Below are 19,031 nucleotides of genomic sequence, written 5' to 3'. Positions count from 1 at the left end.
TTTGTTGAAATAAGTTTTCCTCTTGTTGCTCCTCCTCTCCCCCTTCTGGTACCGCTATAATTCGGATGTTGGGATGTCTAAAGATGTCCTGGAGGTTCGAAGCCTCTCCTCATTTTTTTTTGAATTCTCATTTCTTCATTTTTCCTGTTTCCTCATATTTTTTTTTCCTCTGGTCCAATCCCTTGATTTGAGTCCCATTTTCCTTTCCATCACTATTGGTTCCCTGTGCACTTCCCTTCATTTCACTTAGTGTAGCCTTCATTTTTTTCATCTAATTTGCGACTAAAATCAACCAGCTCTGTGAGCATCCTGATCACCAGTATTTTGAACTGTGCATCTGATAGGTTGGCTATTTGTTGGTCGCTTAGAAGTATTGGCTCTGGGACTTAGAGCTGTTCAACTGCTTGAGCTGTAATGTTACATTTTAAATTTATTTTTATTTAATTCTTGTTCAAGTACAGTTTTCTGTCTTATATTCCCAGCCCTGCCCCCACTAGTGCTTCCCACCTCCATCCCATTTACAACCCCCACCCTTAGTTATTGTCCATGTGTCCTTTATACTTGTTCATGTGAGTTCTTCCCCTATTCCCCTGTGATTCTCTCCCCTCTCCCCTCTGGACCCTGTCAGCCCATTCTGTATTTCAGTGTCTTTGGTCACATTTTGCTTGCTTGTTTGTTTTGTTGTTTAGATTCCTGTTAAAGGTGAGATCATATGGTATTTGTCTTTAACAGCCTGGCTTATTTTGCTCAGCATAATGCTTTCCAGTTCCATCCATGATGTTGCAAAGGGTAGGAGCTCCTATCTTTCTGCTGCATAGAATTCCATTGTGTAAATGTACCATAGCTTTTTGATCCAGTTATTTACCAATGAGCAACTAGGTTGCTTCCAACTCTTGGCTATCATAAATTGTGCTGCTATGAACATCGGGGTGCATAGGTTATTTTAAATTGGTGCTTCAGGGTTCTTAGGATATAGTCCTAACAGTGGAATTGCTGGGTCAAAAGGCACATTCATTTTCAGTTTTCTTAGAAAATTCCATACTGTTTTCCATAGTGATTGTAGCAGTCTGCAATCCCACCAACAGAGAACTAGGGTCCCCCTTTCCCCACAACCTGTCCAGCACTTGTTGTTTGTTTCTTTGTTTATGGTAGCCATTGTAACTGGTGTAAAGTGGTATCACTTTGTGGTTTTAATTTGCATCTCTCTGATAGCAAGCGATATTGAACATCTCTTCATGTGCCTCTGGATCCCCTGTATGTCCTCCTTGCAGAAGTGTCTGTTCGAGTTCTTTGCCCATTTTTTAATTGGGTTAGTTGTCTTCTTAGAGTGAAGTCGTATGAGTTCTTTGTATATTTTGGAGATTAAACCTTTGTCTGAGGTATCATTGGCAAATATGTTTTCCCAAACAGTTGCTTCTCTTTTTACCTTGATACTGTTTTCCTTAGCCATGCAGAAGCTTTTCATTTTGATGAGATCCCATTTGTTAATTCTTTCCTTTATATTCCTTGCTCTAGGGGACGTATCAGTAAAAATCTTGCTGCATGGAATATCTGAGATTTTCTTGCCAATGCTCTCCTCTAGGGCTTTAATGGTTTCACGGCTTATATTTAAGTCTTTTATCCACCTTGAATTAATTTTGGTGTATGGTGTAAGTTGGTGGTCGAGTTTCATTTTTTTGCACGTAGCTGTCCAGTTCTCCCAACACCATCTGTTGAAGAGGCTATCTTTACTCCATTTTATGTTACTGTCCCCTTTGTTAAATATTAATTGACTGTAGGGATTTGAGTTTCTTTCTGGGTTCTCTGTTGTATTCCATTGGTCTGTGTGCCCGTTTGTATGCCAGTACCAGGTTGTTTTGATTACGGTGGCTTTGTAATACAGTTTGATATCAGGTATTGTGATCCCTCCTACTTTGTTCTTCTTTATCAAAATTGCAGCTGCTATTCGGGGTCTTTTATGGTTCCATATAAAATTTTGAAGTGTTTGTTCTATGTCAGTGAAATATGCCATTGGTACCTTAATAGGTATTGCATTGAATCTGTAAATTGCTTTGGGTAGTATGGACATTTTGATGATGTTAATTCTTCCAACACATGAACACGGTATATGTTCCATTTGTTTGTGTCTTCCTTGATTTCTTTCTTCAGAGTTGTGTAGTTTTCTGCATATAGGTCTTTTACCTCCTTGGTTAGGTTTATTCCCAGATATTTTATTTTTGTTTTTGCTATATTGAATGGGATTTTGTTCTTGATTTCTGCTTCTGCTGTTTCATTGTTGGTATACAAAAATGCCTTTATTTCTGGATATTGACTTTGTATCCCACTGTTTTGCCAAATTCATTTATTAGTTCGAGCAGTTTTTTGGTAGAGGCTATAGGATTTTCCATGTACACTATTATGTCATCTACAAACAATGCCAGCTTTGTTTCCTCCTTTCTGATTTGGATGCCTTTTATTTCCTTTTTTTGTCTAATCACTGTGGCTAGAACTCCCAATACTACATTGAATAGAAGTGGTGAAAGTGGGCAACCTTGTTTTGTTTCTGATCTTAGTGAAAAAGATTTTAGTTTTTGCCCATTGAGTATGATGTTGGCTGTAGGTCTTTCATGTATGGCCTTTATTATTTTGAGGAATGCTCCCTCTATTCCCATTTTTCTGAGTGCCTTTATCATAAATACGAGTTTTACCTTATCAAAAGCTTTTTCTGTGTATATTGATATGATCATGTGGCTTTTCTCTTTGCTTTTGTTTATGTGATGTATTACATTTACTGATTTACGAATATTGAACCATCCTTGCATCCCTGGGATGAATCCGACTTGCTCATGGTGTATGATCTTTTTGATGTATTGTTGGATGGGATTTGCCAATATTTTATTGAGGATTTTAGCATCTATGTTCATCAGCGATATTGGCCTTAAGTATTCTTTCTTTGTTGTGTCTCTATCTGGTTTTGGAATTAGGATGATGCTGGCTTCATAAAAAGAGTTGGGGAGTATTCCCTCCTTTTGGATTTTTTGGAATAGTCTGTGAAGAATAGGGGTTAGCTCTTCCTTAAAAGCTTTGTAGAATTCTCCTGTGAAACCATCTGGTCCAGTGCTTTTGTGTGATAGGGGTTTTTTTTATTACTGCTTCAATTTCATCTGCTGTTATTGGCCTGTTAAAGTTTTCTGTTTCCTTTTCATTGCATTTTGGAAGATTATATTTTTCTAGAAATTTGTCCATTTCACCTAGGTTTTCAAATTTCTTGGCATAGAGTTCTGTGTAGTAATTTCTTACAATTCCTTCTATTTCTGTGGTATCAGAGATTTCTGCTCTTTCATTTCTGATTGTGTTTATTTGGGTCCTCTCTCTTCTTTTCTTGATGAGCCTACTTAAAGGCTTGTGTATTTTGTTTATCTTTTCAAAAAACCAACTCTTGGATTCATTGATCCTTAGAGTTGTGCTTTTAGTCTCTATGTCATTTAGTTCTGCTCTGATCTTGCTTATTCCCTTGAGTATTATGAAGTGACCTTCTGGATCTCTCTTTATGGCCCTTTTTTTGAAGTCTGTTTTGTCTGATATGAGAATTGCCAACCCAGCTTTTTCTTCTTGTCCATTTGCTTGGAAAATGTGTTTCCAGCCTTTCACTTTTAGTCTGTGATGGTCTTTTGACGTGAGGTGAGTCTCTTGTAGGCAGCATATGTGTGGGTCATGCTTTCTTATCCATTCAGCTATTCTATGTCTTTAAATTGGTGCATTTAATCCATTTACATTTAAGGTTATTATTGAAAGGTACTTATTCATTGCCATTTATGTACCTGTGTTCCTCTCTGTCTCTCTCTTTTCCTTCCTTTCCTTAAAGCAGCCCTTTTAGTAATTCTTGTAGAGCTGGTTTGGTGGATACATATTCTTTTAGACTTCTTTTGTTTTGGAAGCTCTTTATTTGGCCTTTTATCTTGATTGAGATCCTTGCTGGGTAAAGTAGCCTTGGTTGTAGGCCTTTGTTTCTCATTACTTGGAATATTTCTGGCCATTCTCTTCTTGCTTGGAATGTTTCCATTGAGAAGTCAGTAGCCAGCCTTACTGGAGCTGCCTTGTATGTTACTTCCTTTTTCTCCCTGGCTGCCTTTAGGATTCTTTGTCTTGGAGTTTTGCCATTTTAATGATTATGTGTCTTGCAGTACACCTCTTTGTGTTCCACCTGTTTGGGACTCTCTGAGATTCCTGAATCCGTGTGACTTTCTCTCTCCTCAACTTAGGAAAATTTTCCGTTATTACTCTTTCAAATAGATTTTCTATCCCTTGTTCTTCTTCTTCTCCTTCTGGTATTCCTATTATTCGGATATTATTACGTTTCATATTGTCTTGCATTTCTCTTAATCCCTCCTCATTCTTTCTGATTCTCTTTTCCATTATTTGGTCCGTCTGGGACATTTTTTGTACTCTGTCGTCTAACTCACTTATGGGGCCTTTCACCTACCTCATCGACCCTACTTTTCATACCTTCTTCTGTGTTCTTCAGTTCAGAAATTGTATTCTTCATTTCCTCTTGGCCTTTGCCAATGGTTTCTATATCCTTTTTCATGTTGATATAGTTTCTGGAGATTTCATTGTAGCTCCCCTGTAGTTTTTGGTAGCTCATTGCAAGCTCTTTGAATTTCCTGATAAGCAGTGCTTTGAATTCAATATCTGATAGTTGACTTGCCTGTATTTCATCTAACATTCTTTCAGAGACTTCCTCCTTTTCTTTTATTTGGGTATTGTTTCTTTGACTTCCGATTGTTTGTGATGCTCTTCTTGTTGGCCTCGGCTTCTTAAAGTGATCTGTTCTGGTTCCCTGGGGTTATGGTGTGAACTTCTGTGGTAGGATACCTATGAAATTCAGTGGTGCAGTCTCCTGTAGGTGTCTTGGTGTTCTCTGCTTCCACCTACTCCTCTTGTTGGTTTCCAGCTGGTCAATCCTTTTCTTCTGGTCTCACTAGCTGCAGCAGCCTGAGGGGCTATTAGTGTGGCTTTCCTCGCTTGTCGGTGAACTCAACCAATCTCGCCAGTGTCCTCCCAAGATCCAGACTGGTGCCGCTCTCCAGCGCCCCACTGAGAGCAAATGTTCCCCCAGGATTCCCATTCCTGGCCTCATGTGAGGGTGCGTGCTCCAAGCCAGCCTTTCCTGGTCTTGCAGGCTTGGGCGTGGACCTTTCTTAGTTGTATGGCAGAACGCACAGTGCAACTCACAATTCTCCCAAGACAGCAACCATGGCCTGACTCCTGGCGTTTTTCAGTCTGCGCCCAGCTGGGTAGGGAGGTAGCTGATGACTGCTGCTCTTCCAGGGGTCTTGCTGGCAGACCGAGGCTCCCAGGGTCTTTGGCAGATCTGGCTCAGGCCCCATGCTACAGGGAAAGCGGTGGGCGACTCTCAGTTCTCCCAAGGCGGCAGCCACAGCCTGACTCCACGGGTTATCAGAGCTCTCTGATTTGCTTCCTAATGCCCACTCCTCTCTCTGCCACTACAGGTAAACCGATGTCTCCTGGTGTTTTTCAATCTGCGCCCTGCCAGATAGGGAGGGTGCTGATGACTGGCTCTCTCCCAGGGTTGTTGTTGCCTGCCTTCAGCTCCCAGAGACCAATGCGGCCTGGCCGGGGCCCTGGCGCGGCCCAGCGGAGGCCCTGCAGCCTCTGCGCAGTTCCCTTGTACCTTGTTGACCTGTGGTCTTCTCCTCTCCTCAACCTCTGGTCATTCAGTGTCCGCTACACTTTCTGGAGTCCTACCTTTCTATATGCTGGGACCCTGTTGGCTATCCGCTGCGCTCTTCCACAGATCAGCCTGGTTTTTCTCAGGTGTGTGGAGGGAAGCGAAGTCCTTTGTCCTTCCCCGCAGCCATCTTCCCAGCAAGCCTCTGAGCCATAATGTTTTGGTCATGTCGCACCTTACGTATGAGGGGCGGAGCCTTAGTGTCACCGGGGCAGGGCAACCACGTCAGTGCGTAGTGACACTATATGTGGGGGTGGGGTCATAGAGGGTACAATTGCGCTTGCTCTGTTTCTCTGCCAGATTTCAGTCCCTTGTGCCGCTTCCCATAAGCAAATTGGGCCCTTCTCTTGATGGTTCCTGGGTGTGTGGGCTTGTGTACATTCTAGGACCCTGTCGGTCTCTCCAACGAATTCTCCCCTGAGGCTGGGAGCTTTTCCTGCTGCCTCAACCCCTGAAAGTTTCTCCATTGGTGCTTTTAGGCTTTAATTTGCATAGTTTGCGCTGTGGGTTGTGCAGTCCGTCTCACTGCTCGTTCCTTTGCTTGTTTTATCTGTGTGTTAATATGTGACTGTAGTCAGCCAACCACCTTGCACCCTCACTGGGTCTGCCTGTTGCCACCCCATGCCTGGGATCTGCGAACCACCATGTGCACACCTGGGTTCATCCGGCTGCTTTTTCTTGCTGCAACCCCTCTCCCCTGGCTGCCAAGTCTGCCCTTCTTACCTGTCTGGATGAATGGTTCTTTGTTGTTGGACTTCGGTACAGTTCAATTTCCTGACTGTTTTGGTTGTGTCTTTGTTTCCAAATTTTTGTTGTCCAAAAACTTGGTTGTGCAAGGAGGTACATTGTTTTCACCTACGCCTCCAATTTGGCCGGAAGTCCTTTCCTTTTGTCTTGACTCGGCTGTTATGTAATGAGGGGTGGAGCCTTAGGTGTTCACCATGGTGGGGCAACCCAAGTTGCTGGGTTATGATGCTGTATATGGGGCAGGGGTCAGAGAGGGAACAATGGCGCTTGCTGCACTTTCTCTTGGATTTCAGTTCCTTCTGCCACTTCCCCCAAGCAAACTTGGCCCTTCTGGTCCTGATTTCCATGTGGGTGGACTTGTACACATTCTAGGACCCTGTGGGTCTCTCCAAGGAACTGTCCTGTGAGGCTGGAAGTCTTTCCGGGAACCTCAACCCCCACAGATGTTTTCAGTTGGTGTGTATTGAGGCTTTATTTCCCTGTGCTGGAAACCCTGGGTTGTGCTGTCTGTCTAGCTCCTCAGTTTTGCCTGGTTTATCTGTGTGCGAATGTGGGAACCTCCTGGTTCTGCAAGCCACCTTGTGCACCAAGCTCCTCCACAATCCGCCGCCTCACTGGGTCTGCCTGCTGCCACCTTGCATGATTGCTGGGGTCCACCAGCTACTGCTTCTTTTTTTGCGGTGACTCCTCTCCACCCAAATGCCTGACTCCGCCTCTCCTACTGGTCTGGGTGAATGTGTCTAGTTTAACTCCTTGGTTGTCTGACTTCCACACAGTTCAATTTTCTGTCATTTCTAGCTGTTATTTGGTTTCTAAATTTTTCTTGTCCTTATTTTGGTTGTGCAAGGATGCACAGTGTGTCTGCCTATGCCTCCGTCTTGGCCAGAAGTCCCCCCCGACTTCTATTTCTTAATGCTTGCTTGTTCAGTCTTCATCTCTTTTATTGAGATCTTCATCTCCAAAATTTGGATTTAATTTTTATTACTGTTGTTCAATTGCACTTGTCCAAACTTTCCCCCTGTTGCTCTCTTCTACCCTGTCCATCCCTATCCTGCTCTCACAATCCCCACCCCATTGTACATACCCATTGATCTTTTACACATTTTTCTTGACTTACCCATTCCCCATTTCCCCCCCTTTATACCCCTTCCTCCTCTCTGGTCAGTGTCAGTTTATTCTTCATTTCCATGTCTCTGGTTATATTTTGCTTGTTTGCTTGCTTGTTGATTAGTTTCCACTTATAGGCAAGATTGTATGGTACTTGCCTTTCACCTCCTGGCTTATTTCACTTAGCATAATGCTCTCCAATTCCATCCATGCTGTCCTGAAGGGTTCTTTCTTCCAGCTGCATAGTATTCCATTGTGCCCATAAGACTACCAGGTGATTTCTCAAAAAAAACTTTGTAGGCAAGAAGGAGGTGGAGAGAAGTATTCCAAGTCACAAAGGCAAGGACCTACATCCAAGATGACTCTATCCAGCAAAGGTTTCATTTAGAATGGAAGGGCAGATAAAGTGCTTCCCAGATAAGATCCAGTTAAAGCAGTTCATCATCACCAAGCCCTTATTATATGAAATGTTAAAGAGATTTATCTAAGAAAAAGAAGATAAAAAATATGTACAGTAAAATGACAGCAAACTCACAATTATTAACAACAACACCTAAAACAAAAACAAAAACTAAGCAAACAACTGGAGAGGAACATTCATAGATACAAAGATGTTTTGGAGAGTTACCAGCTGGGAGAGGGGAGGGGAGGAATAGGGGAAAAGGTACAGAGAATAAGAAGCATAATTGGTGAGTACAAAATAGACAGGGGGACATTAAAAATATTATGGGAAATGGAGAAGCCAAAGAACTTATATTATGATCCATAGATGTGGACTAAGGGGGTTAATGCTGGAGGGCCAGAGGGTGCAGGGTGCAGGCAGATAATGGGGAGAAAAAATGAGACAACTGTAATAGCATAATGAAATATACTTTAGAAAAGAGAGCCAGGAGCATTTCCTACATAAAGTAGTGAATTTATTGAGGATAAAACGAATGTTTCACATAAAGAACTTGGAAGTATGTAGAGCACAGGTGGTAAACACAAGGCCTGCAGGCGAAATCCGGCCATCCACCTTCTTTTATCCAGCTAGGCTCCTTGTTTCTACCTGGCAGCAATGCTAAGCTGTCACTTAAGTGTTAAGGAGTAGTTACATTTATAGAATCCTAAAATGACATTCGGCCATTTGAAGGCGACCACAAGGCTGATATGACCCCCGCTGAAAATGAGTTTGGCACCCCTGATGTATAGGGTGGTCCTCTAATATATATAATAAAATAATATTGGTATTGGATTTTAGAACTAAAAAATCATTACAGTTTCTTGGAGTTTGTTATTTGACAGCAGAAAAAGTAAATGTAAAAAGGACTAGAACTGAAGTTGGAAAATTCAGCTTTCATTTTGCCTGTCACTACCAGAACCAATAAATAGAGACAAGGATTGAATCTTTATGGGCACTTTATTCAGATGCTGGCGATCTGAGAAGATGGTGTGTTATATACCCTCAAAAGCCATCTTAACATGTCATTTCTTATGCAAGCTTCCACAGTTGTTTTTTTTCTTTTTCTTTCTTTTTTTTTTTTTAGCTGTCTCAGGGTCTTTGTGCCTGCCCAGGTAGTCTTTCCTGCTTACAGATTTCTACAATGCAACTTGGGACTGTGATTCACTATTGCTATATTAAACACAGAACAAAAGAGAAAATGCTCCATACAAAAGGGCCATACTGTTACTTAGCTCTAGATGACTCTTCACATGTGGAATTTCTCAAGAGAAGCCAGAAATCTGAATTTCTATGTGAAGTTTCTTAATGTTAAGTGCAGACAACTAATTAAAAATGTGTGGAATATCTGCAGATCATAAAGACATGTTTGTCTGAGGACTGGCTAAAACTTAGCTTGCAATCTTGATCTAACCCAACCTCCTATCTTGGGTATGATGGATAAAATCAGGTTCACTGAGTGTCCTGATATTTGCTAGAGTTCACTCAGGTGACAGAATAGGGATTACAGCCCTGGCTGGTGTAGCTCAGTGGATTGAGCATGGGCCTGCGAACCACACGATCGCGGTTTGATTCCCAGTCGGCACATGCCTGGGTTGCAGGCCAGTTTCCAGTAGGGGACTCACAAGAGGCAACCATACATTGATATTTCTCTCCTTCCCTTCCTTTCTAAAGATAAATAAAATCTTTTTAAAAATTTAAAAAAAGAATAGGGATTAAAACTCAGATTTGTGGTGATTACAATGAGAGCATTCTAGTTTCCCTCAATGAAGTTCCTACATTTAGATAAGTGAGGCATCATCCCATGACATATTAAATATTATTTCATGGAAGATTCAAAGGCATGTGGCTTTTGCCCTAAATAATATATCATAAAAAGTATTTTCCATACATCATGCTACTCCACATCGAAGAAGTCATCAATGAAAAGTTTAGAAGTTTTGCTCTACCCATATAGTACAGTTGAAAAAAATTTAAAGACTATGAAACTTTTCTGTAAATTTAAGTGTGTCATCTCTGCCTTAGTATTTTGAATTTAAAGTCTTTTTGAAATATTCAGTACAATTACCAAAGATACTGGTGAACATGATATTTTTTATATTACATTTTGCTGTTTTGTTGAATTTGCAAGTTTGTCCTAAATTTTAAGTAATCTAGTATTATTACTTGTTAATCAGCTTGAGTAGTAACTCAAGGAGATGTTAATACTTTGAGGTTTTTTAAAAAAAGATTTTATTTATTGCCCTGGCTGGTGTAGCTCAGTGGATTGACCGCGGGCCAGCAAACCAGACGATCGTGGTTCAATTCCAAGTCAGGGCACATGCCTGGGTTGCAGGCCACTTCCCAGAAGGGTACACATGAGAGGGTACCATACATCGACATTTCTTTCCCTTTCTCCTTCCCTTCTCCTCTAAAGATAAATAAGTAAAATCTTTTAAAAAATTATTTATTTATTTACTAACTTATTTATTTACAGAGATGGGGGAAGGGAAAAAGAGAGGGAGAGAAACATCAATGTGTAGTTGTCACTCATGTGCTCCCAAGTGGCAACCCAGGCATGTACTCTGCCCTGAGGTAGGAATTGAACTCGTGACCATCTATTTTGCAGGCTGGCACTCAATCCACTGAGCCACACCAGCCAGGGCAATAGTTTGAAGTTCTTATACAACCTGATAAAGAGTCAAAACTTTTGTCAAGTAGCTTCATATTTCAACATTTCTTGTACTAAAAATTATTCTTAGTGCTCGCTTCAGCAGCACATATACTAAAATTGGAACGATACACAGAAGATTAGCATGGCCCCTGTGCAAGAATGACATGCAAATTTTTGAAGTGATACCTATTTTTATATCACTTTACACAGGTTAGAATGGCCATTATGAACAAAGCAACAAACAACAAATGTTGGAGAGGGTGTGGAGAAAAGGGAACCCTAGTGCACTGTTGGTGGGATTGTAGAATGGTACAACCACTATGGAAAACAGTATGGAATTTCCTCAGAAAACTAAAACTGGAAATGCCTTTTGACCTGGCATTTCACTGCTAAGATTATATCCTAAGAACCCTGAAACACCAATCCAAAAGAACCTATTCACTCCAATGTTCATAACAGCACAATTTACAATAGCCAAGTGTTGGAAGCAACTGAGGTGCCCATCAGTAAATGAATGCATCAAAAAACTATGGTACAACTTTACACCGGTCAGAATGGCCATCATAAACAAAGCAACAAACAACAAATGTTGGAGAGGTTGTGGGGAAAAGGGGACCCTAGTTCATTGTTGGAGGGATTGCAGACAGGTACAACCACTATGGAAAACAGTATGGAATGTTCTCAGAAAACTAAAAATGGACCCGCCTTTTGACCCAGGAATTCCACTGCTGGGATTATATCCTAAGAACCCCAAAACACCAATCCAAAAGAACCTATGCACACCAATGTTCATAGCAACACAATTTACAATAGCCAAGAGTTGGAAGCAACCTAGATGCCCATCAGTAAATGAATGGATCAAAAAACTATGGTACATTTACACAATGGAATTCTATGCAGCAGAAAGAAAGGAGGAGCTCCTACCCTTTGCAACAGCATGGATGGAACTGGAAAGCATTATGCTGAGTGAAATAAGCCAGGCAGTGAAAGACAAATACCATATGATCTCACCTTTAACAGGAACCTAAACAACAAAACAAACAAGCAAGCAAAATATGACCAAAGACACTGAAATTCAGAACAGGCTGACAGGGACCAGAGGGGAAAGGAGAGAGAATTTCAGGGTAAAAGGGGAAGGATTCACAGAAACTAGTATAAAGGACACATGGAGAAAACCTGAGTGGGGTGGAAATGGGAGGGAGGTGGGGAGCATGGGGAGGTGGGCTGGGATGGGAGTGGGGGATGGAAAACTGTACTTGAACAATAATTAAATAAAAAAAATTAAAAAAACCCCCAAACTATGGTACATTTACACAATGGAATTCTATGTAGCAGAAAGAAAGGAGCTCCTACCCTTTGCGACAGCATGGATGGTACTGGAAAGCATTATGCCAAGCGAAATAAGCCAGGCAGTAAAAGACAAATACTATATGGTATCACCTTTAACAAGAACCTAAACAACAAAATGAACAAGCCCGCAAAGTATAGCCAAAAACATTGAAATTGAGAACAGGCTGACAGTGATCAGAAGGGAGAAGGGAGGGGATAAAGGGGAAAGAGGGTGAAGGGTATTCAGGAACAAGAAAAAGGACCCATGGACAAAAAATGTGGGGGTGGAAATGGGGGAGGGAGGTGGGGAGGGCTGAAGTGGTGGGGAGGGGTGGGGGAAAAGGCAGAAAACTGTACTTGAAAGACAATTAAAAAAATTGTAAATAAATAAATAAATAAATAAATTAAAAAATTATTCTTATTAAGGCGAAACTCCACTTGTACTTTAATATTATAGTTCACAGGAAGAGATGCAGGGTGAATGCAAAGTCATTTAGAAACAAATTCCTACTTTGCCAAATGGCAAAAATTCAGCACAACAAAGTATCTCTAAACCAATATACAGCAAGAATCACTTACAGGGTGAGACAGCATTAGAATATATATGAAGGGAAATATCCAAAATAAAAAAAAATTTTAAAGATTTTATTTATTTAATTTTAGAGAAAGGGGATGGGATGGAGAAAGAGAAAAAGTGAAACATCAATGTGAGAGACAAACATTGATCAGTCACTTCTCATACAGTCCCTGACTGGGGACCTAGCCTGCAACCCAGGCATGTGCCCTGAGCCAGAATAGAACTGGCAACCTTTCACTTTGTGGGACAACACCCAGTCAACTGAGCTACACTGGTCAGGACACAAAATAGAGTTTTTAAAAGGAAGGCTTATAATGATAAAATCAGGGAAGGAAAGGGAGAAAGGAAGATGCACCAATGAACACACAATTTAATTCATTAACATAGATTTGCACTTTATTGTAATTTTGCATCCTGAGATAATAAAATTTTATATCTGACAAGTAAATGATGACAGAAGCAGCAGTGAAAGTTTCAGAGAGGCAGGTATTCTTCAATTTGGCACAGCTGTATATAGGTTGAGTTCTTGCTTGGGGGTTACTCCAGAACTCAAAGAAGAAAAATGAATTCATTCCACAGGCTATGTAACAATACAAGAGATGCACTAAAGTTCTTGGTTTTCATGGACATAGCCACTTTTATTCTTTTCTAATAACGTTGTCCCAACAGGAATCCTCTATCAAAAAGTAGAAATCCTAGGTTTTTCAAACTGTTGTTTTCATCAATGCCTGCTTCCTGGCTACCAGGATTTCTTGTTTTTGCAGCCTAGACTCATATTTACATGTGGTTAGTCCAAGAATGGCAAAGTAGCTTGTAGATTATATAATTTCAAACATTTCTAACTTGTTTCAAAGTCCAGGCATTAAAACAATTTTATACTACTTGCTTACTAGAAAAATGGCAAATTAATAAAAAGCCAAGGTAAATGCAAAGAAAATAAGCAGGAATAAAAGGAATTTTGAGAAACTATTGTTGTGACACATCACACTGAGTTTATACACAGAACTACTTTGAGACTCAGAAATTGATATTTACTCTAATGCTAGAACATGACATTTTAACATTTTGCACATTTGCAATCCTGTGTGTGTGTATGCTTTACAAATACACACCCGAATACATTAGCTTGATTATAGAATCCTGAAATAAACAAACAAACAAAAACCTGAAGGCAAATTCTAACACGAAGTTATATAGTCCAATCTAGCCAAAGTACATGAATGCATACAATCTAGCATTTCATTATTTAGGGATTAGGGTAAGCAACCTGTGGAGTCAAATAATCTTAGTTCCTTTATAAAAGTGGCTCCCAACATTTCACCATAAGAATTCTTTTACTATTCCTCCCTCATTTTTCAAGTATTTTGTTTACTAAATTGCATGTAACAGGTTTTCTCATTTTTTATTAATCAAAATCATAACTGCCATTCACAGCTTCAGATCAGTGTGTGATAACTAGTATTAGACAGAACTGAAAAAATACACATAAAATATGTGGAAATTCATGTTGTAGTTGGCCTGTGCAACAGAAATATTCTGAGTAAATATGATTTCTAGTATACTTTTGAAATATTGAAAAAAGTTCAAGGATGCCTTTACTATTGTCTTCATCTACCTCAAGTTGGGAACCACTAGTTTATAACTACCTGCTTTTCTTCCCTAAATCGAGTGTTAACCCAACCTAATATAACATAACATATAATTACCCATGTTAACACATAGGGGATTGACAAAAGTCACTACTGAAAAACAGATGAATTGTAACACTCATTTTGTAGAGTTTGACTGAGAAAGAAAACATATAACATAGATTTAAAGCAATATATTTTAAAATTACAAAATTATGATATCCAGTATATTTTCCAGTGAACTTCAAAATGCACATTAATATATGAAAATATCCTCAATTCCTCTGTGAGGTAGGTCCAGATTATTGTCCCCACTTACACAAGGAGGACATGAGATACAGAGGAATTAAGCAGCATACTAAGAATTGAACCAACCAGAAGTGACTTGGGTTTAATTCCACACCACTTTCCTTTCTAATATTATCAATTTGTTCCAATGGATCTTTGTGAGGATATGGAGCTTATTAAGTCTCTGAAACAATATTGTATAAGATATGAAACTGTTTTTACATTAATGTCAAAGTAGATCCTTCCATATCTCCACTGTTGTTACAGTTATAATTCTTGTCTGGATACCAACTACATAGTCAGATTCCATATAGGCAAAGACCACAGACCTCAGTCCTCAGTTCCTGTGGAATTACATTCATTCTCACTACCATATAGGGCTGAGGTCTAGCAGGCATCAGGTTCTTTAAGTCTGTGTGATATAACTAACATATCAGCTAGGAGCCAGTTGGTGAATCAAACTTTTACTGTGTGCAAGGCACTGTGAGAGATCCTACCAAAGGTAGTAGATCTGAAAAAATCATTCTGAGATTCTATAGGGTAAAAATTTCCTAAGGATTCTTAGAATCACAAAATGTGATTAGGTAATTTTTAATTTTCTGTCCACCTCTAGGTTCAACCCCATGATTCTATAGACAAAGAGGTTGGCGTGGAATTTAAGTGACTTTCCTGGAGCCCATAAGATTAGATTATTTCTTCATATAGTATGAATCTGACAGAGTCCACAGAAAATGAAACATATTCTCAGGTTGCCATTATCAAAATGAAAAGGCAGGCTCTGAATCACAAAAGAGAAATTTGGGGCAAGATGAGAATATCTGTCTATCTCTCAACCAATCAATCATTTATTTCTATCCTTATTTTTAGTTCATGTATTACATAGACAGGTAATGTTAACAAACCCATTTCTTTTCTGTGGAAAATTTCCCTGCAGTTCACCATTTAAAGGAATATGGATAATTTGAAAACTGTTGCAAAATGGATTTTTAAATAAGAATTTTATAGGCATAAGATGACCTAATTTCAATAAATTTGAACATTTTACCACCAAATTAGCAAAAAAATATACCACTGTTTGAAACTCTTCCCATTAAATGTGTGTGTGTATGTATATAATTTCTACATCCTCTCAGTCAAAGTCAATTCTAATGAAATATTGTTTAAGTAGTGAGATTGGATTTTTGTAAATGGTGCTTTACTTGTAAACAAAATCAAAATGCTAATGATGTTTAAAACTCATACATTTTTAAAAAGCCTATTTATTCAAATGCTTAGAACTTCACTCCAATTACTAAAAAAACACATAAATTTCATTGGAAGTGGTAGAGTACTAATATTAATACAGTTTAAGTGAACAGACATTAGTGTTTATAGTTCATAATAATAAGAATAGTATGTCTATTAAATACTTAGGTGGGTTTTGGTGGGGCTTCAATCCAAGACCATTGTTACTTGAGAACCATGTTAAATTATATCTTTTTTTTTACATTTTATTTATTTATCTTTAGAGAGGAAGGGAAGGAGAGGAGGAGAGAAATATCAATGTATGGTTGCCTCTCATGAGTCCCCTGCTGGGAACTGGCCCGCAACCCAGGCATGTGCCCTGACTGGGAATCAAACCGCGATCATGTGGTTCGCAGGCCCGTGCTCAATCCACTGAGCTACACCACCCAAGGCTAAATTATATCTTTTTTAAAAAAATATTTATTTATTTATTTTTAGAGAGAGGGGAAGGGAAGGAGAAAGACTGGGAGAGAGACATCAGTGTGTGGTTGCCTCTAATGTGTCCCCCACTGGGGACCCGGCCTGCAACCCAGGCATGTGCCCTGACTGGGAATTGAACCGGGAACCCTTTGCTTCACAGGCCCGTGCTCAATCCACTGAGCCACACCAGCCAAGGCAAATTATATCTTTACTAGCATTAGAATTAAACTAGTTTTGAAAGTGACTGATAGTCTTGTTCTGTAATATGCTGTCACTAATAGATCACATGACTGGGGAAAACAAGGAAAAGGGGATTTAGGTAAGAAGAAGAAATATAATGTGTCAGTGAAATATACTTAGTTGAAAAGATGGTATTTTAAATCTAATGTTTATCATTTCATCCATTATGCTTCCTTCCACATAAAATTGTTATATTTGTTCAAAAAAGACAAGGCACTTCTCCATCTATTTCTAACATTTGACTACAATGGTCTCTGTCCTAAATTAACATGAAGGGTTAAAAGGGAACAAACAATAGCTGAAGAAGATTCAAGCTTATTTCATTTTATATACAATTTGGGTGTTTAAAAGGGTAATGGAGTGGAGATGCATAAGGGAAATTTAGAGAAGAGCCAGTTTTAGCGTGCAACCTTAAAGCTTTATGAAATTTGTATGCTTTGGCAAATACGTGTTATTTTCTCTGGAAATGACCATAGCAGATTTCGTAAAGGACTATGCAGCAAAGAAAATCAAAATTACTTTCTTCAAAAACAACTTTCACAAAAATATTTTACTAACTTGATGAAAACATATGAGTATATACTATCCCTAGGATAAAAGAAAAAGAGGTCGATAGGGGAGGAATTAATGACCACACAGCATGGTGTGTCATTTCAGCATTCACTTTTGCCAATTTCATTGAAAAGAAAACAGCCCCCTACAAGGCACTCCCAAACACACAAATGTTAATCAGCCTTGTCCAGAGGCAAATAGTTTGAAAAAGGAGTCATACAAGAAAGTAAAAAAGAACCCTGGATATTTTTGGAGTAGTTCAAGAAAATAAGATGAGTCAACCAGCATAATGATCAATAAAATAATAAATTTAAGAGCGATTAGAGGTTTTAAAATTAAGTTTATATATACTGGCGCATAGTTTTGATAACAAATACTACTGTCACTTGAATTATACTCTGTCACCTCCAGATGCATTTTATTCCTGTCTCAATATTTATATCATGGAAAGCCAATTCACTACTTTCTGCTATTCTTTGAGTAAAACCAAGTGTTTTACTCATGTATTAATATACATGGTAGGAAAATTACTATGACCATCACATGACTAATTTCTAAGTTCATAGGAAAAAATAAGATTTTATGGGTTGACACATAAAAGTATCGCTTGACACATTCTATATTTAGAAATTAGTGATAATTTGAAATTTTGTATTATTTTGCAAATCAATTTTGGTATTAAACTGTGACAGTTTGAAACATAAACCTGATGATATTAGCTGGAACATAAAGCATAGATACAATTTTTCCCTGACCTTAGCTATAAAATAAGACATTTGGTATGCATTTTCAGAGGTTTCCACCTTGTCTATAAAAATACACCTTCAATTGTGCAGCAGAGAGACAGATGATATTTGCAGGCACACGCAACATATGAAAAGTTAGATTCTCTGTGGCCAGGTGTCATGGCAATGGGACTCTGCAGAGGGAAGTGAAAATGTGTTTATGAAAAAATTATAGTCACACATTAAACAGGGTTTCTTTTCCCTCTTCTATTACTGGTATAAAACTGTCACTACCAAAGTGGGCATAAATTTTACATGGTTTTAAAAGGCCTGACTTTGTACGAAGAAATGATTCTTCTTTTCACTGGGAAAAATGTTTGCTCAAAAAAACTTTACTAAAAGCAGTAAGAGTAAGTTGATAAATAAAATATTATAATTTTATTTTTAGCACTAGGAATTACAAATAATGCCTACATATAGGCAGTCATTTGCAATTGAATTAACACAATTTAGAGCTTTTTTATTATGTTAAAAACTCAAATTCTAGAAGAATTGGTGTAATGCTCTCATTTATCCTTTTAAAAAAGATTTTATTTATTTATTTTTAGAGAGGGGAAGGGATGGAGAGAAGGAGAGAAACATCAATGTGTGGTTGACTCCCATGCACCCCCTACTGGGGACCTGACAACCCAGGCATGTGCCCTGACTAGGAATCGAACCAGCAACCCTTTGGTTTGCAGGCTGGCACTCAACTCACTGAACCACACCAGCCAGGGCTGACATTCTTTTCAAAAAATATTTTCTTTCTTTATCTTTAAAGAAAGGGGAAGGGAGGGAGGAAGAGAGGGAGAGAAATATTGATAAGAAAGAGAAACATCAATTGTTGCCACTCACAGCTGGGGACCTGGCTGGCAACCTAGGCAACCTAGGCATGTGCCCTGACTGGAAATCTAACTGGTGGCCCTTTGGTTTGCAGGACAACACCCAAACCACTGAGCCACATCACTTATCTTAATTGTGAGGAGAAATAGAGACATATGCACATACCAATGAAAAGCTTACATGTGGGGTGAATTTATAAACTAAAATATTTTCATCTATATACTTATCTTTCCTTCATGGACACAGACAACAGTATGGTAATTACCCGAGAGAAGGGGGTTGGGGGGAGGTAGAAGAGGGTAAAGGGGGATGAATGGTGATAGAAGGAGACTGGACTCTAGGTGATAAACAGTACAATATACAGATGATGTATTGTAGAATTATTACAAGTACTTGCCTTTCCTTATTAATAATATCCAAATATTTAAA

The 19,031-nt window shown here is 39.1% G+C and overlaps 1 non-coding gene across 1 annotated transcript; it reads left to right on the top strand.

Moving 5' to 3' along the window:
- Nucleotides 1–10,764: 10,764 nt before the first annotated feature.
- LOC118990521 (U6 spliceosomal RNA) lies at nucleotides 10,765–10,871 on the top strand. Its single transcript, XR_005067252.1, has one exon. It is a non-coding gene; the product is annotated as a U6 spliceosomal RNA (small nuclear RNA).
- The last annotated feature ends 8,160 nt before the right edge of the window (nucleotides 10,872–19,031 follow it).

Source organism: Sturnira hondurensis, unplaced genomic scaffold, assembly GCF_014824575.4.
Source record: "Sturnira hondurensis isolate 20B ecotype Veracruz unplaced genomic scaffold, ASM1482457v3 Scaffold0007187, whole genome shotgun sequence".
Taxonomy (NCBI): Eukaryota; Metazoa; Chordata; class Mammalia; order Chiroptera; family Phyllostomidae; genus Sturnira; species Sturnira hondurensis.
The sequence above is the reverse complement of the archived record's forward strand: the minus strand, read 5'-3'. Positions and strand labels throughout refer to the sequence as shown.